The sequence below is a fragment of the Onychomys torridus genome, chromosome 23, assembly GCF_903995425.1.
Source record: "Onychomys torridus chromosome 23, mOncTor1.1, whole genome shotgun sequence".
In the NCBI taxonomy this organism is placed as follows: Eukaryota; Metazoa; Chordata; class Mammalia; order Rodentia; family Cricetidae; genus Onychomys; species Onychomys torridus.
The window spans coordinates 50,903,219-50,925,643 of record NC_050465.1 but is presented as its reverse complement, the minus strand read 5'-3'; the positions used below and the strand labels follow the sequence as shown (position 1 = coordinate 50,925,643).

The 22,425-nt window shown below is 38.3% G+C and overlaps 1 protein-coding gene across 1 annotated transcript in view; it reads right to left on the bottom strand.

The window, feature by feature from the left end:
* Map2 (microtubule associated protein 2) overlaps positions 1-22,425 on the bottom strand; it is a 133,670-nt gene that overhangs the window by 87,415 nt on the left and 23,830 nt on the right. Inside the window, 1 exon segment of the mRNA XM_036172846.1 lies at positions 5,840-5,912. The gene's annotated coding sequence lies outside the window, so the exon portion shown is untranslated.

Below are 22,425 nucleotides of genomic sequence, written 5' to 3'. Positions count from 1 at the left end.
CACATACACACATAAATATGCGCATATCTCTGGCTAAGTCTATCTCATTCATCCTTCATCAGGAGGGCCAAATGAATGCATCTTATTTTTGCAGTTGTGTGTAGAGCTAAAGATGGAATGCTAACTGCATCTGACGTACTCCCTTAAGCTACTTGCCTATTTCCCACTGTCTCTGGGTTTTTCATTTCTTTCTTCACCTAGCTTCTTGATGCTTTAGTCTCAAAAAGTTCTAAGTTCCCTTCCAGGTGGCAAGCAGAGGGCAGACAAAACCATTATAGGAGCCTGCGTGTCCTTACACAGCTTCAGAAAAGCTATCAAGTTATGGATCCATCTGAATACAGAAATGGGACACGCCAGTTATCGATGAACACTGCAGAAAGTAAGAGGAAGGCAGCCAACAGATTTAGATATTTTAGTTGCTTTGGAGGTGTTAGTTCATCATCATTCCTTTCTTGCAGTTAGTTCTCTTCCCCACCTAAGGATGTAGAAGCCTGACAACCATGTGTGTACTTCCTAATCTATTAGATTAGTGGTCACAGCTTATTGGGTTAAAGTTGAGGTGATTAGAAATTGGTAAGCAAATACTACGTAAACCTGGCACTGACGGAGAAGCAAGATGGTGAGCCATGGCTAGGTGAGAAGCAATAAGAAAATCTTGTCTTTGTGTAAAAGAAGTTATTGACAATCATGTAGAATCACAGTGAGCAAAGAGAGACGAAGCTGAGGGGCCCCAGAGAAAACTGTATGCTATGGGTTAGATATAGATTTCGTCTCTCAAGAGTTCATATACTGAAATGTTATCCCATTGTGAGGCTTTTATGAGAAGGAACTTAAATCTCTCAAAAGTTTCAGCAGTGGGATTAGTTAAGTTAGACAAGACCATAAGGATAGAGACCCTTTAACTGAATTACTAGTTGTTTTGTGTGAAATGGAGTTAAATTAGATAAGGTTATATGGATAAAGACCCCTTAACTGATATACTAGTTGTTTTATGTGAAGTGGAAGGGAGACCAGATGATACATACATGTGTCTTCTCTCCCATGTAATGACAACATTGTCTAGTGACCCTGCCAGATGATGGCCTAGACCTTAGACCAGAAGGATGAACCAAAATAAACTCTTTTCTTTACAAGGTACTTTGGTTCTGTAACAACAATGTTCTAATAAAGGCTGCTCAGTAACCCATAACAATCCTTCTGCTGAAGTAAAACTATATTCCTAATTGATACAACCTAGTATCTATATTGGCTGAGACAAGGTTATCACTATCAGTCAACAAATGTCTTCTGAGTACAAATATCCAGCAAGACTGAATTGTGAAACCTACAACCAGCTTCCTTTTTTAAATGACTTATTCTCAAAGCCTATAAAATAATTAAATGGATAATAAGCATGACTGGACCACTATTGCATTTATTTATCTATTTATCTATTTACTTGTTTATTCCCTCATTTTTTTTTTTTTGGTGTGTGTGCACAAGAGTGTGTGCACACTCACGTAATACTTTATTACATGTGTGGAAGTCAGTAGATAACTTTTAAGAGTTGGTTGTCTGCCTCCACCCTCTTGGTTCTGGGAATGGAACTCAAGTTGTGGGGTACGGAGGCAAGCATGAACCTCAGCGGAACCTTCTCAGCTCTCCTTGACCTCTATTCACTTATTCAAACATTAGGCTATGTGCTTATCAGTACCAAATGTTTTCTTTTTCTATTTCTATTTGGCCAAACTGTTAAAAGACAATCCTTAATCGCAGCAGTCTTTTTACAGCAGGTGGTGCCCACCTCTGCCTCCAAAACTCCAGCCCAAACAATCTGCTTAGGACTGCTGAGGAAGCAGAAGACTGTGCTTGTGACTCAGCCTGCTAAGTAGGAGGACTGTCATTGTTATTTTAACTCCTGAGGATGTGGGCAACTCTCCTTTTCCCTGTCCCCAAAGAACTAAGTAGAGATCCCTCTTTCAAACCTCACCCAGGCTTAGCGCTTGGTCGATAAGAGCCCGGAAGACCTGGGTACCAGGTGTGATTAGCAGCTCACAGCAGAATACAAAAGGTTACTGTAAAAGCATGATCAGATATCCTAAAGTCATCAATCAAATTTATTTTTAGAATGCATAATCTACCTTGAAAACTGTCACCATAGAATCCATGAACAATCTTTGTTGTGAAGTAGTGATCAGTGCAAGCCAAGGTACTTATTTTGAGAGAAGATGGCAAAAATCCCAGGTTTTCGTTCTCTTTTTGTTAGCTGTTGGCGCATGCACTGCGGCCCTACTGTTTGTCTTTCTGTTGCCAAGTGTTCCCAACAGTATAAATAGTCATCAAGTACATCTCCTAGTTGTAAAACTAAAAGTATCTTCTTACACAAAACAATTCTTAAAAGATAAGCTCCTTTCAGCTGTGAATGAAGAAAAAATACAAATATTCTGAAGGAATGTACAACCTAAATTGAATTGTAGCAGATTACAATATTTAGGTAAAAGACTTCAAGAACAATACATATTTTTTATTCTTCAAATATCTTCTTCATGCCCATCTAGCTAGCTTATTCTTGACTTCTACGTAGTTTGGGACTTTTGTATTGTAAATTAAAATTAGAAATGATAAAATCAGCAACCAAGTTTTTTGCAATACTGTAAAACCATAAAAATTAGGACTTGAAACCAAGAAAGTGTTTGAGCATTGAAAAAGCAATGGGTTCTGCTAAGACACATAAAAGAATGCTGTAAGAGCTACCAGTCATCATGGATGTGCATTGTGGGTAATCTATGGGCAAAGCATCTACCTGTCATGTTTCCCAGGAACCATTGTATATCCAGTCATGCCTTCAATGAGTGAGAACTCACCAGGAAGGTGCTGGCCTTGGTAATATATCAGAACATGATATAGTTTCTGCCATCAGAGGGAGAAGACAATGTTGAGGTGATGTGGGCTGCAGAAGATGGCAATCCTGTACCATCTTGTTTGCCAAGATAAGAGTGTGGGATTCATTCTATTCATGTGACCATTCAGGTATTTGGAACAAGGGTGTCATATCAATTAAGGATTTTTGTACTGATTTCTATGTAGACAACCAATTATGGGAGTGCAAGACTGATGACTTTTAAATATATAGGTAGAGATGGTGAGACTTGATAATAGTTTGGATAGTTGCAAGTACTGTAACACTCTCCCATGGGGCTTAAGGAGGTCAAGTCACATGATTCTAACAGGTGGTAGAAGCTAGGGGCAAACTGATTTTCCTAATGATTAACAGTGCACTGTAATATCCAGTGAGCTTTGTATGAAAAGAGATGCCAATGTCATAGGCATCAGTAAGATCAACTTTAGGAACAAAGATTTACATTTGTGATTGCATGTGTTAGGATGGAAATTTTCAACTCCAAATTTTATATAATATAGTAACTAGCAACATTAGTAATTAATTTAAAGGATGCTCTTTATCAAACAATTTCACTGTGATTCTCCCTTCTGTATAATCCACTGGTGGAGTTAGTGCTATCAGAGGTGATCACATGGTATTAAAGAACATATCCAATAGAAATACCTGCATAAAATTTTATAGAAACATTGTATGAATCCTAATGCTTTCACAGATACTATTTTCTCAGGTTAGATAAATATTGTCTCTTCTTGTTTTTTGTTTTGTTTTGTTTTTGAGACAGGGTTTCTCTGTGTAGTTTGGGTTCCTATCTACAGTCTGCTCTGTAGACCAGAATGGCCTTGAACTCACAGAGATCCTCCTGGCTCTGCCTCCCAAGTACTGGGATTAAAGGCATGTGCCACTGCCACCCAGCTCTTCTTGATATTTTAACATTACCCCCCCCCCCAATATACACAAAAGATCCTAATGAATGCTGGTGGGATAAATTAAACTTCCATGTATATGTTAGCAAATTCTAGAATTAACTGTAGTGTTAGACAATAATTTGAAAAGGGTCTTTATTAAAACTCCTCCCGTGATTTTTAAGGGAATGTAAGCAATTAACATGGACCTCCCAAAATGTATTTTTCTTTTAAGTATCTTAAATTTCATACATAGTATTTATACTAGGTTTGGGACTAGTTAGAATTTCATCTATGGTGAAATAAAACCTATGTGGATTATTATATTATGGCAGAACAGTGAAAATTGTGGGTCCCAGTAGATTAGCAAAATCTTTACATGCCAATTAAAGATGTGTTTCCAGCTGGGAAAAAAATGAAACATAAAAAGACTTGGCATGGTATCATATTCAGATAATGTCAGCTCTCTTGGACACAAATTCCAAATAGGTTTTTATAAGACATGCGGAAGCCGTGGTAGCATTGAATCTTTAAAGTGCTGTGAGAGATTTAGATGCAATAATAAGCACCAGAGATTAATATGTAAGGCAGTAACCATGGTAACAGCTGGTATAAGCCAAACCAATCTTGTCTGCCAATGTGGATGCATCTAAATACAACAGTGAGTGAAAGTGACCTATGAAAGAACACCTGCAGGGTGACACTAGCTCTGTACACTTGGAAGATGTAACTGTGCTGTGTCTGTTTGCCACACAGCAGGACACACAAAGGACACTATGTACCTTTAGATTTCTGATACTCTTTGGGACGAAAGCAGGAGCATGAGAAGAAAGCAAAAGTTCTTTTCCTCCCATGGTGGTCTATTCAGAAAAGAGCTTAAGATAGCCATAAGTGAGGCTGTTTGATTTGTATGGCAGGTGCTTAGTTATTTACCATTATGTTGAGTTTTTGCAATGAAAACAGGATACAGTTTTTTTTTTTTCACTCAAAAATAAAGAATTTATGAGAGCCATAAAATAAACACTGCCATGGCCAATGATCAATAGTATATTCAACACCTTTAATAAAAAACAAGTTAAAATTAAAATGCATTTTCTGGAATGAGAGGTCACTCCTTGGCCATCTCTGAATAGTTTTTTTTTTTTTTTTTATCCTGCCTTTATTATGAAGTTTCTAGTTACAAGGTGCCAAGTAAAAGAAAACAGAGTTTCTATTTGCAAACTGAGCTAAAGTGCTCATTTGTTCATTCATGTGATTGTTGGATATGGGACAGGTGCACATATACAGTAGGAGTGGGCCTGCTGTGCATTGCCTGCATTTTCAGTGAATGCTACTTGTTTTCTTATATAAATCCAGATGGAATTTATGTAAACATAGGAGAATCTAATTCTAATTCTATCTGTGGCTGGGGTTCTTTCTCCTCCCCTTTTCCCATGTGCACGGTTTGGGTGAGCTTTGTCTCAGGCCCCTAATCTGTAAAGTGGACATTATCTATTAGCTACCTCACAGAGCCGATGGAAGGAAATAAGTGCACTAATTGACATAAAGGCACATGGTACGTGCAGAGGAAATACTACTGTGATGGGTAGCCACAGCAGGAGAGAGAGGCTGGGTTCAACACTCATTTCAAAGTTAAGATCATTTCGTTTAGTCAGTCGAAAACCTATGAAGTGATCTTTTAACGTAATATTTTTTATTGATTATTTGGAAATTTCATATAATGCACCCCGATCTCTCCCAATTCTCCCAGGTCCATTACCCACCCTTATGTCTTCACTGGGGCATAGTCAGACTCCCAGTGGCCAGCCCCTGAAAGAAGACCGAGTCCTTCCCAACCCTCATCCCTGCCAGAAGCCATCAACTGTGAAGAGCTACATGGGAGGTGATATTTGATCATTCTCAGTCTATTAGCTGTGAAATTCAAAATGCTATTTCTTCCTTAAAAAATAAACTGGCATTCAATTAAAAACAAAACAAAACAAAACTACGGTTAGCAAAGAAGTGAAGTGTTTTTCGTAATAGTGAGTCACTCATGGTAGAGAGGACACAATCTTACCTATTCAAGGAAGTTATGAAGTACTGATATTTGTTTTGTTCTCAAAGGACTGCTAGTATGTTCTGGCTTCTTTCTGTCAGAAAAAAAGAAGAAGAATGCGGAGAAAATGTATGAATTAATTTCTGACCCACATATGACAACCATATCAACGGGAAACAACTCAGGGTTCTGTTTTGAATTTGGGGAACTGTGAGACTGCAAGATGGATCTCCTAAGGGCTACTCCTCATTTGCTTAGCATTTGTGACCTGCTGGGCACTAGCTCGGCCACTGGACCAGAGCAGTGAGTATGTAAACTACTGAATGCTTTCCCTACCTTTGTACATTTTTTTTTTTCCCCCGAGACAGGGTTTCTCTGTGTAGCTTTGCGCCTTTCCTGGAACTCAATTTGGAGACCAGGCTGGCCTCGAACTCACAGAGATCCGCCTGCCTCTGCCTCCCGAGTGCTGGGATTACAGGCGTGTGCCACCACCGCTCGGTACCTTTTTACATCTTAATGCTTCTTAAGAGTAACACCCAAGGACAAGTAGAATTTTAACTTGTTCTCAGCTAATCAATAGCAGAAGATTATATAACCTCCCCAAATAATAAAGTCATAATTGTTAATTATATCCAGCAAGCTTTAAAAAAGACTGGGCCTCTAGCCCAGTCTGCATTGATTTTATGAAGCACAGGATGGGGAGAGATTTTTTTTAACAATTAATTAAATATTCTCAATAGAGTACTAAATTTGCTTTGACATTCCAAAACCTGAAAGTCACTTTGGGTTAGCAATTCTGCTGAAAAATGCCACTGAGCATCATATGGAATACTCCCCATTGAAGCGGTTCCTGGAAATAAACAGAGTTACTGGAAGGCACCAGGCTTGTTTTCTGTCTTACAAGCTGTCCAGGTGCAGCCACCCTCATCTGTGGCAAGAGGACAAAAACCCAGTGTGTAAATCCCCTGTCAAATCCAGCTTTTACACACTGGGTTTCTAAAGCCATGTGTTTATGCATTTCCCCCAGAACTGATGCATGTTCATCCCAATAGATACACCCTATCCCATTGTCAAGGACTATGATATGCTATTGTTAAAAAAATTGGGACCTTAATGGATAGCCTCTACATGTCTTTAGAATCCAGAAGGAAATTCAAACAGAAAATATGGACGAACTGGTTCTTTTTTTGTCTATTCTGGCATTTTTTGTTTAAAATATGATGCTAGAGATCAAAGATAGGGCCTTAGGCATGTTAGATAAATGTTCTTCCTCTGACATATGTACCCAGCTATTTTCTGGATCTTTAAACAATAAATTCACATAAATAGAGGAGGGGAGAAGACTTTGATTCGAAGCAACAGATACTGATTGCATTTGTTGTTTCTTTTATATTTGCTCATTTGATCTGTGAGCACTCGCAGTGAGTAAGTGTGATGGATACTTAACAGCTAGATAACCATAACGAAAGTTTCACAGCCAAAAGACACATGGCAGAATTTCCCATTCCTTGTAATAATTCAGTCATTATTTTAGCAAGAATGATTGCTGAAATCTTGCAGGCAGTTTTTTATTCCTTTCAAGAAATATCCAGATTGACTAAGGAGACAAACAGCTGTGTGCAAAGATTTTAGCAAACATTTTTGCACATCTATCTATCTATCTATCTATCTATCTATCTATCTATCTATCTATCTATCATCTATCTATCTATCATCTATCTATCTATCATCTATCTATCTATCTATCTATCTATCTATCTATCTATCTATCTATCTATCTATCTATCTATCATCCATCTACGACAGATTCTCTGGAAGGAGAAATTCATGCAGAGTAGTATGTATAATAACTTAAGATCACTTAAAAATTGAATTATAAGCAAATGATAATTTCTAATTGGTTCTGTTTGTTTTCTGGTTTTGTTTTAGTTTGTTTTTCTTTTTTAAATAGGCTCTCTCTATTTGGCCCTGGCTGCCTGGCTTTCCTAGAATTCACTGTGTAGGGGCTGGCCTCAAATCTGATGTGCCTACTTCTGCCTCCAGAGTGCTGGGATTAAAGAAGTACAGCACCATTCCCAGCTTCTAGATTGGTTTTAGAACAACAACAACAACAACAACAAAAGGTAGCAAGAAGCAGCTCAGGACACTGTTCAGATAAAAGGGCCTTCTAGTCTTTACCATATGAGTGTTAAACAAAATAGCATTCTTTTTTTCTTTAAATTCAAGATTTTTTAATGTCTGAAAGTGCTATTTTTTGTATATTGCCCTTACTTTCTAATAAGAACACATACACACATGTAAATGTTAAAGTACGTGTGTGTGTGTGTGTGTGTGTGTGTGTGTGTGTGTGCGTGTGTACGCACAACTGTCTTTTACTCTTGTAACAAGGAGACAAAAAGAAATCTCTAGAGCAAAGTTCAGCAAATTACAGTTCAGGGGACAGCTGCGCCCTACTGCTATCTCTTGTCCCAAGTGCAGCGTTGCTGGTACCCAGCCATTCCCATTCATTTCCAGGTGGACAAGGGTTGCTTTCATGCTGCAATGCCAGAGCTAGGTAGGTTCCAGGGACACGAGCTCACATTGTTTACCATTTGGGCACCTGCATTGTTGCAACAGCAAACAGAAAACCACACATTCACAATATCAGCAATATTAGCCTTGGCAAAGGCTATCCTCCTAGTCCTTCCAAAACTGAACTCACTCAGCAGTTACACATGAAAATAATATTTCAGTTCTAAACATATAAGGGGACAACTTTATCCCAAAAGAAATGGGTAATTATTGGCCAAAGGGTGAAGGGATGACTAAGAAACTCAGTGCCACCAATCATGAAAATAATACTCTGTATCTATAATTTTCACTTGTGTTGGCATTTTATTATACAAAAGAAAATGACTGCCTTTTATTTCATAGACTTCATTTCCTGTGAGATATGTAAATGCCATTGGGACTTATTTTTAAAAAGCAACTTATGAACTATTCCATAAGGGACATCAAATTGAATGGCCAATTTTCAGTTAGTCTCCTACAGAAACAACTGTCAGCTTTTATACCACAGCCAAAGGATAAAATTAACGCAACTTGTGTCATGGATATTTGTCAGTTTTAACATCAGACTCATCCCATAGGGCAGAATGTCAACCAATACTGGCAGACACTTATCGACTTTCATTTGCCAGTGTTTGGAGGGCTTCATACATATGAATTAATTTATTCTTCACCATCTCCCTTTAGCTAATATGTCCCCACTTTATAGATGGGAAAACAGGCCAAGATAGCTGAAGTGTCCATTCCAGGAACGCACTTAGACAGTGGCTAAGCCTTCACTGCAAACCAGGTCTTAACAGGCACAGGGGAGTGGCTTTAGGTCTCCATCTCCAGCTTGTGGCTCTTCCAAGAGGTGTAGTTCCACCCACGGCAGCTTTCAGACTAGACATACTGAGAGCATCGACTGCTGAGGATGTTCAGCTTCTTGGACAGACTGAAATCGACTCTGCCACAGCTCTGCCTCTTTTGTGCAAAGTTGTTTCTGCTGGATCTTCTTCTGTGATTTTCCATGTCACAGACACGAGAGCACGCATGTCTGGGGGGTTCATATGTGTACACATGAGTCTGCCCATGGAGTCTGAGCATGGTGGCTAGGGGTCCACATGTCTTTCTGCATTGCTCTAGAGTGCATGGTTTTTCTGAAACAGGGTCTCCCACTAAATCTGGTGCTCACTGATTGAGCAAGACTTGCTGACAGGAAAGCCCTAAGGGTCCTCTTGTATCCACACTGACACACCTGGTGGTGTAGTTTGAATGATAAATGCCCCTATATGAATTTGAACACTTAGTTCCCAGCTGATAGTACTGTTTGTGGAGGTTATGGAAACTTTAGGAAACCTTGCTGGAGGAAGGCCCTGGGGTAGGCAATGAGGGTTTATAGACTAATCCATCTTCTCTTCTCCTCCTCCTCCTCCTTCTCCTTCTTCTCTCTCTATATATATATTTAATATATACATATATATTAAAGAAGTACAGCTTCCTGTGTGTAGATGAAAATGTGAACATTCAGCTTCAGGCTGCTGACACTGTGCCTTCTTCACCTGTTGCTATACCTTCTTTGCCATAATGGATTTAATTTTTCCATAAGAAAAAAATAAACCCCTTTTTTCATTAAGTTGCCTATTTTATCCCATCAAAAGAAGAGTGACTAATATGCCTGTCTTCTTACATGGTGCTTGGGATTGAGCTCAGCTCCACAAGCTTTTGGGATAAACACTGACCCAGCTCAGCGACGTCTTCAGGCTTATTAATGTTTGAATGTATGTCATGTATAACACTGAAGTCAGAATGAGAAATTAGATTATTGTGAGACAGTAATGCCAAGGTCAGATTTCCTCGAAGATGTGTCTCATAATAAAATCTTCCCTGTTGAACTAGGTTGTTCTCCTCATTTACCTTTGAAACACATTCCACTGTAAGTGTCATTTAGGTATTTCATTTTCTGTTTTGATATACTTTCTCAAAAAAGCAAAACAGAGATTATTGAAGTTGTTGGAGAATGAAGTATGGGTACTGAAAACTTGTTGTAATTACAATTGCTAACATTAGACTATTCTGTCAGCTCAAAATGAACAATAGCACTGTTCCCCACCCATTTATCAACCTTCTTTCTCATGTGGTTTTTCAACAGTTCATGAAACTCAGCGTACTTCTCAAAAACCTAAAGATTCTATCTACTGAGGACTGGACTGCTGATCTACTAGGGAAAAACTCTAGTATAGCGAGTGGTTTTTAAATAGACAAGCAGCTGTCAATGTTGTCATGCAGTTTAACAAGCTGCTAAACCATTATACTCCCTAATATGTTTAGAATCACTTATTATCTACGTATTTGTAAATACAAGAATGTATGCGTTCAACCAAAGTCATCAACGGTTGAGAACATCTCTCTTGGGGGAACTGTGAAAGTTGTTTTTCAAACATTATGTTTATTTCAAATGGAATATATGTCAAATATACACTTGGAAAAAATAAGAACTGTTAACAAAATCCTATTCACAAAACATCTGGTCCTCATCTGAGCAGAGAATCAGGACACTGTGGCTAATAAGCACTGTGTCATTTTATCCTCAAACCTGACTCTGGAAGCTACAGCTAAAGCTGTGTTAAGCTGCCTTAGGAGAGGTGATTTACATTTGTCCAAAGTATCTCGACATAATATTGTACAAGGTAAAGTATCAAGGATTGGATTAGTGGGGAAAGCTCATCTTGACTCTCTGAGGGTTTATAGAATTAAAGTTTATATTCAGTTCACACAAACTCTGATGGATAGAGAAATCTTCCAGTTACTTCTTTTTCATGCACTGACAAAGCTATCTGGCTACATTTTTTCTTGTGACCCATGGGCTTTTGAAAGTACACAAGAAGGTCAAGAAGGTATCTGGGGAGCAGAACACAGGCTCCAGTATTTCAGTGAGGAAAAAAAATATACACATCACCATCTTCACACAATTCAGTTGGCAGAACATGGCTTTGCTTATAGGCGAGCAGTTGAGGATACATGGCTGTTCTTTGAACAGTACACATCTCAATTCCCAGGGCTAATGAAGCATCATGATGGTCCAGTAGTTATTGTTAGAGCCCTCTATTCCTGTAAAGGGTTGGTGTGCAATGATAACACTCCATAAAGTAAACTTAAAAACTTATAAATTCCCTAAATTGCTAACATAATCAGACTCAGACTGTGTGTTTGTGTACAATATAATGTGAATTGATATTGTGCTATAAAGTAGCTTGAGCAGAAATGAAGCACACATGTTAGTAATTTGCTTATTTATATACTTCATTGCAATTTTCTGCCTAGCAGTAGAAATATAGCTGGAGAAATACAACACTTCCTTACTTGAAAGAAAGCCATCTGTTCATTTGTTTCTAATTTTCATTTGGGTATCAGACATTTTATTTTATTTATTGTTTTTAAATATATGATTATTTATTATATATACATATATAAAACAAATAACTGGAATATATATTGTTAAGTGGCTAAATAAAGCATCTACTCAGGTTTTTTTTGGCGTATAATACATTATTGTTAACTAAACATAGCATTTTGCTCAATAAATCATTGAACTTTTCTCTCCTATCTAACTAAAATTTTGTGGTTGTTTTTTTTCAAAGGTCTCAGCATCTTCCCTGCCATCACCCTAGTCCTGTTTCCTCACACCATATATACTTTTCTGTGTCCTGCCGTATTACTTCCTGGGACTAAAGGCATGTGCCTCCACTGTTTGGTTCTGTTTCTCTCATGTAGTCTGGTGTGGCCTTGAACTCACAGAGATCCAGATGGAACTCTGCCTCCCGAGTGATAGGATTAAAGGTGTGTGCCACCACTGCCTGACCTCTATGTCTAGTTTAGTAGTTGGCCCTGTCCTCTGATCCCCAGAGAAGCCTTATTGGATTACACAGTGTATCAGTACAACAGCTCTCTACAATGCTTCCATGAAATCTACAGTTTCAGACTCTGAGTAAGATAATCATTTTTTTTCATCTGGCTTCATTTCCTTTAACATAACATTCCTCAGGTTTATCCATGTTGTCAAAAAGAATGGAATCTCACTTTTTATGCCTAGAGAGAATTCCATTGTGTATGTATATTTTAGTTCCTTTATTCATCATCTGATGGATGTAGGTGGACTTTATATCTTGACTATTGCATACAGTCCTACGATAGACACGTCAGTGAGACTCTTCAGTGGACTGCTTACATCTCCTTTTGTTATACCCTTGGTAGTGCTAGAGTTGGGCCATAGGACAGTTCTATTTTATAAGAATCCTCTACAATGTTTTCCGTAATGGCTGTAGTAGATAATATCCCTACCAACTGTGCTAAAGAATTCCCTTTTTTTCACATCTTCAACAATACTTGACACCTTTATCCTTTTGGTAATAGACAATACCCTAACCTTTAAAAAAAACATAAAATTAAGGGAAAATAGACAGCATTCTGTGGTATAAGGAGAAACTGGGAAGAGGCTTTAAGAAGTGGAGCAGATTCCCATGTAGCCATGAGACTTACCAGGTCAGGTACCTGTCTGAAGAGTTTGCTCTGATCATTACAGCTCCTCTTTCAAAGGATACAATCTAGGTGAGCTTCAGAGACTTCTGTACATCATCACATCTGCCTTTTTCAACTTTATTGCAAGTATCTACTGTCAAATTCATCACATCTCAGGCTAGTTCTTTTGTAGATCTACTACTTGCCCCCTTCCTTCCATCTTTACACCTCTGTCTTCTTCAGTAAAGTCCCTCTTCTTCCTTATTTTCATTTAAGCGTTTTTCTTGTCTCTGCTACTCATTTTCTCACTCCCTTTTCTCTCTCCCTTCTGTTTCTCCCCCTTCCTTTTCTAGGTTTTCCAGCTGAAGCTGATTTCTCTAAGAATATTCTCCAATAATCTCCAGGATGAACAGAATGTATCTGTTCATTATTGCTTGGTTATAGCAACTCCTATTATATTATTTTTTAATTTCATTTGCACTAGCTCTTGTATATGAATGTCCTCTATACCAAAACGTTCCATCCTTCATTGAAATGCCCTCATATAAATAGACTAAATATTGTAACTGTAATTCTTGGTTGATAACTGTTCTATTATATGTAATTTTACTATGTTAAAGTTAAAACCTTTCTTTTTGATTAGACAGAAAAGGGGAAGTGCTGTGGTATGTCTTTCTGTATGCTGTGAATATGTGTTGCTCTGATTGGTTGATAAATAAAGCTGCATTGGCCTATGGCAAGGCAGCTTAGAGGCAAGTGGAAATCCAAGCAGATAGAAAGAGAAAGGAGAGGGCAGAGTGACGCCATCCCACCATCCAGGGAGCAGCATGTAATGGCACACAGGTAAAGCCATGGAACACATGACAACATATAGATTAATAGACATAGTCTGAGTTTAGTTATAAGAGCTAGCTAGCAAAAAGCTTGAGCCATAGGCTATGGCCATAAGTTTGTAAATAATATAAGCCTCTGTGTGTTTATTTGGGACGAGGTGGCTGTGGGATGCAAGTGGGAGAGATTTGTCCTCACCACAGGCCAAGTGGGACACAAGAAAACTTCTGACTACACCCTAAGACTCTTGATGTTCTAAAATGAGGACCATTAAGACTCACAAAGTAGGGCTGGACAGCTCTTGAATGGGACTTAAGTTCATTTTCTAGCACCTAAGTAGTATGACTAACAACCTTCTACAACTATAGCTCCATGATATTGAACACCATCTTCTGGCCTTCATAAGCCCTTCAGTCACATATGATACCCCCCTCCCCAAAACACATATGCTCATCATAAACAAACAACTGAGGAAATAACTCAAAGTTTTCAGGAAGTCCAAAGCCCCTCTCTCTCCAGGGTGATATAAGCAGTAAAGATTTCTTGCCATGTTGAGTTTTTTTCCAAGTCATTCAGATAAGTTCAGGGTTCCACTTCTTCATAGGCCATCACCCTTTACCCATAGTGGGATGGACTCTTGGTGATGAAGTTCCCTTAGGGTGTCCATGCTCTTGTAAGTCACTCACATGTCTCTAAGTAATCCTAATAAGCTTTTTGGTTTAACAAGTTATCTTTGGCAAGTCTTTGGTTCTCTATCTGGAGTGAGTAGATGTTTGTCCATGCATCTCCAGGAATAGTGTCATACAATAAGTTACATTGCTAGTTAAAGCTCCTTGATCCCAAAAGAAGCCTCTGCCTCATGTGTTTTCTCATTTGATTTCATTCTTAGAGACCACTAGTATCTGAAATATATGCACTAGTTTTCATAGAAATTGAATTAAAAAGAAATACATATGAAGGATCAAAATATTAAGCCTTGTGCACACACAATGCACTTCAAACAATGTGGACATTTCATCCTTTTGCCTATGATGATGTATTACTTTGTGTCTTATACTGAATCACATCCAGGTCAGTATCCTTACATTGAAATCCTCACTTCCAATGTGAACTGTAGATGCAGCCTTTCAGAGAGGTAATTAAATCTACCTGAGATGGTAGGGTGGAGTTTTCATCTATACAAGAACACCAGGACACCATAGTTCATTCTTTTCATCCACAAGAACATGGAAACATATTGACTAAACCTTAGGGGTTTCTCTGAACCCCTTCTGAACCAGTCCTTGATGTTAACTCTGTACTTATAAACTGAGCATCAGTCACTTTAGAGAGAATTCCCTAATCTTGCAAATCTGACTGTCACCCATGCTGCATCCAGCTTCTCCTGTCCCACATCTGATGTTTACTCAACTCAATTGAGAAAACAAGAATCTCTTGTTCCTGGTGTGTCCTCGAGGTGACCCTAGATTCACGTCTTCATTTTTGCCTGTAAAGCTCCAACTGCCTTTGTCCATTTGGTAGTTAAGCCTATCTTTCTTTTTCTAGTATTTCTTTTATTCTTTGAGATTATGATATAATTACACCATTTTTCCCTCTTCCCTTTACTCCCTCCAAACCTTCTCATATACCCCTCCTTGCTCTCTTTTAAATTTATGGCCTCTTTTTACATTAATTGCTGAATGTGTACAGGTACATGTATGTACATGCATAGTCCCAAATACCACCCTGATTAGTTTGTATAATGTTACTTGTATGGATGTTTTCAGGGATGACCATTTGGTATTGGATAACCAGTTGGTGTGATCTTCCCTGGGAAAGACTAGTAAAGACCATTTTTATCTGTGAAATATATGTTAGCTTTCATGGTAATTGAATTAAAAATGAATACATATGCAGGATTAAAATATTAAGCCATACAAGCATATGATGCATTTTATTTTTTCATATACATATATATATATGTATATATATATATATATTTAAAATAGTTTTGTTTTCATTTTACATACCAATCCAAGTTCCCCCTCCCTCCCCCTTTCCTGCCTAACATGATGCATTTTATATAATGCTGACATTTTATCAACTTGTTTCTGATGGTGTACTACTCCTGCTCTCAGATTTCCTGAGTTGCCTGCTGTACTTTGTGTAGGTTTGAGGCCTCAATCTTTTCTCCATCCACTTTAGCATGTTTATTGGTGTTGTCTTTGTTTAGGACATGTTCAGGCAGCCATGCTGCAGAGGCTTTATGGGTGAAGCATTTAACATCACTAGAAGACATAGTCTCACAGCAAAGTCCCTGGTCCTCTGGCTCTTACAATCTTTCTGCCCACACTTCTACAATGTTCCCTGAGCCTCAGGTGCTGGAGTTGTTATGTAGACATATCCATTGTCACTAGGCACCGCACCTCTGCATTTTGATTGGCTGTGGTTTTCTGTAGCCAACTCTGTCCTTTGTAAAGGGGGGAGGTCCTAATTGGAGAGAGAAAGGATGATAAACAAATAAGAAGGAAAGAGGAGGGTAAAATAATAATAGTAAGAATGTCTGAAAAAGTTATAAGGAATCATATTATTAATTATGCCTAAAAACCCTATAAAACATGTAAGTCTGTATATCAATATACATACATAGTTTAAAAGAAAAAATTCTCATTTGTGCTGACAGCACTCTCTTCAAGAGTTAACTATCATCTAACAAAAACCTCTAACACTAGGCATCAGAAGCCTTCTTTTGAGTTATTGGTCAGGATTGTTCTAGAGACTTCCAAAATATTAAAGGTTATTGCTAAATGCCGTGGTTGACTCCAGAGGTAGAAGATAAGTACCTATTGACATGCACTTCAGATGTAGGGCCCAGAGGACCCTGAGTTGGAACTGAAGTGAATACCTTCTCCTGAGTACTTGATTTCATGGTGCCAGTAGTGCCATGCACTCTTCCAAGGGAGCAAAGTAACCAACAGTCCTAACCAGCTATGATACCTACAAACAACAGTAATGAACAACATGGCATAATAACCCTAAAGTCAAGGATCTTGGAGGAGAACTTATAACCACCACCTTTGTCTTTATACTAACCTTCTTTTGATGAGAATAGGAGATAATAATTAGCTCTGTAGTTTAGGACAGAGGACCCCAAGAGTGAATAGTTTCTCTTTTCCTTGACTGAAGTTGCCTATGTCATTGGCTCCTTTCTACAGCTTTACCTTGCCATTGTCCAAAAAAATAAATAAATAAAAAATAAAAACAAACAAACAAACAAACAAAAAAACCCACCTACCAAAAGTATTTAAGCCAAAATGTCTTTGATTGTATGCGGGCCAGAGGCCAGGGATGCCAGAAACAGGTGCCCCTCACACAATCTCTTTACCCCTAAATGACCATCACTTACTGGGAACCATACTTGAGGATATGACTGAAATTGAGAGGTACCTGGACACCTTGTGAATAGGTACTGGACTGAACAGTTCACCATATACTGCCTCCAATCTAGTAAAGCCTTATTAAGTTCAAGGCAGTGACTCTTCCATGACATACCATTCCCAGGGAAACCATCTCTGCCTTTCGTCTTGCTTCAAAGCTCTATCATAAAATATGTATGTCTAAAACTCATCCTTTGTAGCACACGGTTTTCATTCTTTGAATTAACAGGACAAATATCTGAAAAATACCAACTCTATGGAAGTTTTGTGTGATCATCTTACCTCTAAACTCTTTAGTTAAGCTCACCAACAGCCCTGAAAGGACTTATTACTCTCAATAATACACCAGACCAAAGCTCTGGTCCAATGGGACCTGTGCCCAAAGTGCATGGTATCTTCAGCAACAGGAACTTACCTTCTACCTCCAGGGAGCAACCAAAGGCAAAAAAAAATAGCCTATAATATTTTGGAATTTTCTTAGACAACCCTACAAATAACACACAAGAGGCCATTTTATAACTGGTGTTGGGGAATTTGTTAGATAGTCTATGGCCCTCGAGGGGAGCATTGTTAGCTCAGATGGGAAACTTCTATTAAACTATGTATGTATATTTCATAAACCAACTTATGTATGCTATAGGTATTTTAGGTAGATAGTTAATAGTATGATTTCTTATGACTTTTTCACACATCTTTATAGTTACTTTAACTACCTCCTTCTTCCTATATTTATCTTCTTCTGAGTTAATCCTAGATAAAGAATTATAGACAACTAAGGAATACTGAGATTGGAAAAAAAAAAAGTCTTCCCAGGGAAAAGCACACCAATTGGATACTACTAGTAAATGGACAGCTCTAAAAGCATACATATAAGTAACATTATGCACACTGAACAGGTTGTATTTATATGTTTATGAATACATTACATATACACACAAACACATATATGTAACAACAATTAAAGAAAGAAAAAGAGGCCAGGAATTTGAAGGAAAGCAAAATGGAGTGTCCATGGGAGTGTCTGGAGGAAGGAAAGGGAAGGGGGAAATAATGTAATTATAGTATAATCTCAAAAGAATAATATATAAAAAGACCCCCTGAAATTTTCCAGTATCAGTTCCTCTATAGCAAATATCAGGAGGAGAGTCTCCACAAGAAATGAATCCCTGATTCTAAATTTCAGAGCAACGGTAAAATACCTTTCTACAGATTCAGTTGCCTATTCTGTGATAGTCACTTATGAGAGCCAGGGATGACAAATCCACATAGTAGATCATCACCACGAATGTATATGATTTATTTGTTCAATGTCTACCCCACTCCATTCCAGCTAATCTCTACATTGTAGGAAGGCAGATGCCAATGTCTTTTGTATTTACTACACCCTGTGTGGTAGAAAATGCTTGTTCAGTAACTGTTTAACAGATGAACAGTTGAAGTCTGTACCATAAGATGTGCTTGGTGCAGGTTATCTTTGAATAAATGTGTTCCTGTGTTATAAGTAATAAAAACTTCTTATGCTTGGTTTAATTCCCTGATTAATAAAGATCTAAGAATGGTAATTTAATTTCCTTAATGTGTCTGAGTAGAAATTAAATTCAGTCTTTGAAATAAAAAGGCTTCAAACTGTGTTGAAACTTCAGCTTATCATTTAGTGGCTGCGTGTACTAATTCAGCGTAGGTCTTCTAAATGTATAGATCCCCAATAGTGTTGTAGTGACTAATGAGACTTCTCATTGAGCTATTGCAACATTGAAACAAACGCGTGTAGTCAGAGGGTTATTTTGAGAATTGTTGAACATTGTGAAGTATCAGTATCAGTCTTCAAGTGTTCTATCATCACCGTTCAGCCCTGTTGTGCTCTCTGATAAACAGACAAGCATTACCTTGAGCAGAATCTAGGATACCTAGAATCCTCTGTTCAGGTATGTCAGTGTTCTCTAAGCTTCAACCAAGCTTCCAGTTTGGCTTAGCACCCCAATGCCTTCTTAGATCTTTAAGACATAGAATGTCGTTGAGAATGTTTTTTGCCAAAGAAAGAAGTCATTTCACTTACTGATAGCCCAGAGTTCACCTACTGGGAGCCATCTGTCAATCTGTAGCAGCATAAGGGGATTTGATAGAACAGACATTTGGCTAGACCAGAGCATCAGACAATTTTGAGGTCAATGTGAACAATCGAATTCCAGCTATAAAGAAATTAGACTACAGTTGGCCAGCTGCTTCATGCTCTTCCTCTACTGAGTACTACATCTTTGACTGCATGTTGTTTAGAAAGGCATGCTTAAAAAAAGGGAGGGGGAAGGGAGAGACTGTGCCTCACCTCAAAGAGAAGATTGTGCTGTAGTCATCCAACCAGAAAATTGAAATTCTGATGAATCAATTTTCATCCTTAGAGCTCAAACCTCTAAGAGTGGAGGGTACCATCAAGTCACTGCAGTCTAGGGTTAGTTCAGGCTGTTTCAGGTCCTTATATTACATGCTATTCAAGAGGCAGTGTGTGATAACTTAATTAAAACAGTGGAAATGAAGTTGGCATTCCCCCTCCTTCTGTAACTCTAATCTGAAATATCTTCTTGCCTTCCCATGTTATTTTCTTAACAGTGGCAGCCAACATTTTTATTACTACAGAAATGGCCTGTGATACTCATTAGAAAAAAGGAGGACCTTTAGAGTGAGAATATTACTTACTGACTAAGACACTAAATCAACATAAAACCTAGTCATGAAACACATCTGACTCCCAAGTGTTCTGGAAATACTACAACAATATTCCCATATGCATTATACAATAATGCTCACAGCAGTAACCTTAGAAATATTAAGATGCGCAAGGATGTATCAAGGTTCCTCCCCGAAGAAGGTGGGGATATGGATGAGGGGTGGAGACTTGGCATAGAGATGTTAGAAACAAACAAAGACTGCCTCCCCATAAATAGAAGGCGGAGTAGGAGGTAGATTGTCTGCTGGGGAGTTCTTTTAGAATGTTTTCGCTCTCATTATTCTGTTCCAAGCGCTACAGTTCCCCTCCTTTGTGCTCTTTTCACAAGGGTGTTCTATTATTATGCTTTGTTTAATTGGCTTAGGTTTAAGTAAATAGATGTCACTGAGATGAAGGGCAATGGGAGTACAGCAAGGGGGAGTGTAGACATTAACACAGGACGCCCAGAGGCAAAGGAGAGATAGGGACCACAGGGGGTATGGGCAGCCCTGGCTACCCAGGCAGCATGTGTTCACAAAAGGCTTTAATCTAAAGCTCCTACTAGCCACTTAATGTCTATAATCAAGCCACGTGTGCCTCCAAAAATGTATGAAAATAAGATTAAAGTCTCAACTAAAAAGCAACAGCCAGTGAGCCAATGAGACTATAAAGATTCCAGCTGCTCTAATGACTGTTGTTCCCAAGGAGTACTGCTAGCATCAATGACTCCTTGCTTGGGTGCCCCTGGGACCACACCAACTACCTTTGGTATTTGTATGCCTAGGAGTCTAATTCAGTAATAGGTTTTTAACATCACACTCTTTGAATGGTTTTTAGAGCCTCCTCTAAACCAATGGTTAGGCAAAAACTTTTCAATGTATTGTCTTTTTAAAACTGTAACCCTGAATAGTTTACATTACAGTTTTGTGAAGCTCCATTTTGCGTGTGAGTGGCTTATCTGGTCTCCACCACCCAGGCTTGACTTCTCCCATCTTATCTAAAGGCCTTGAAGGTCAGAAGCCTTCTTCACTCAGTGGGTGTCCCATGCAATTCATGGCTTGCATCATTTCATCTTTAGCAGAGGATTCTGCCTCAAGGGAAAATGTAGTAGTGTTTCTGAAACGTATTGTTTAAGTTTATTGATGATTTTGCTTTTGTCATTTCATGTACATTTTATATTTTGGACATATGTCTTAGTAGAAAGTCATCCTGTTTAAAGAAAATTCATGAAGCTAAAGATAAGGGAAAGTGAGACGGGAAGTCATTTGTGATACCCCTCTTGATTCAGGCATTGGTCTCACATGTGGCAGTTGTATCTAGGGAGCCTGAACTGAGTGCTTGCCCTACGCTCTTAAAGTGCTCTTATGGTTCTCTCCTTGGTTCTTTGGAGACCGATGGTAACCACAGGTGATGTGAAACACTCATGGAAGAGAAGGACCCTAACCAAAGGAACAGTGTCAACCTCAATTAGGAAGGTTGTTCTCACTTCAATTAACCAAATCTAGATGATCCATCATCACAGACATACCCAGAGGCTTGTTTCTTCAGTGTTCTTGTCATACTGAAAATCAATATAAACTATCACACACACACACACACACACACACACACACACACACACCATGTACACACAGGCATCTCCTCTCCTCACTCCTCCTTCTCCTCTCTCTCTTATGACTTGTCTTGATTCCCCACCACACACACACACACACACACACACACACACACACACACACACACACACCCGTGGCATAAGATAAGATCTGTGCTTCACTCAAGTCCACAATCCTAAATGAGGGAATTCCTCAGCTTTAGTTGGTAACATGGGACTCGAAGTTCACTAAAAAGAGATATGAAGGGCCTGAGAATCACTAGGTCCTAATGTAACTTAAAAGTAAAAAACACAACCTGGATTACAGCTTTCTATTAATATTTTTGTAGCAAAACATATACAATGTGACAGCTCCCCTAAAGTATGCCAATCCTTATCTGTCACATCTGTTATAAAATGTGATTTCTTTTGAAACTTGTTCTGACATTTTTATTCCTCAAAGAACCCAGGTTTAAGAAAGTAGATATTTATTATTCATGTCTCATCATGTACTAGCCATTATATCATCATATAGAATTTTCTAGAAATGTCAACATAAATGAGTGTTTCATTTGATTTAACAAGTTACTTTCAATAGCTGCCTGGTGAATGGCAGAGTACTTATCAGTTGGAAATACAGGGAATGTTTTGTTTTGTTTTATGTAGTTGTATGACAATTGGTAAATTCAGGTTCAATAGATCCAGGAAAATATTTTGGTTCTCAATTTCATAGAGAAATGTGCAAATGGAAAGTTATTTCTTGTTGTAGAATATTATTTTAAAATGTGTTACTTTTGTTTATGTTGCATTTGTTTAACTCTGTGAAGCTATTATTTTGCCCATGACCCTAAAACACCCATGATCCTAGGATTAAGAGTCCCACATTGGGTGCCAAAATGTTGTTGCTTTTTACTCTTTTGGGGGGCCTACCACTCAGCTCCCAAATAAATCACACATGGAGGCTTATTCTTGCTTATAAATGCTTGGCCTTTAGCTTGGCTTGTTTCTGTCAGCTTTTGTTAAA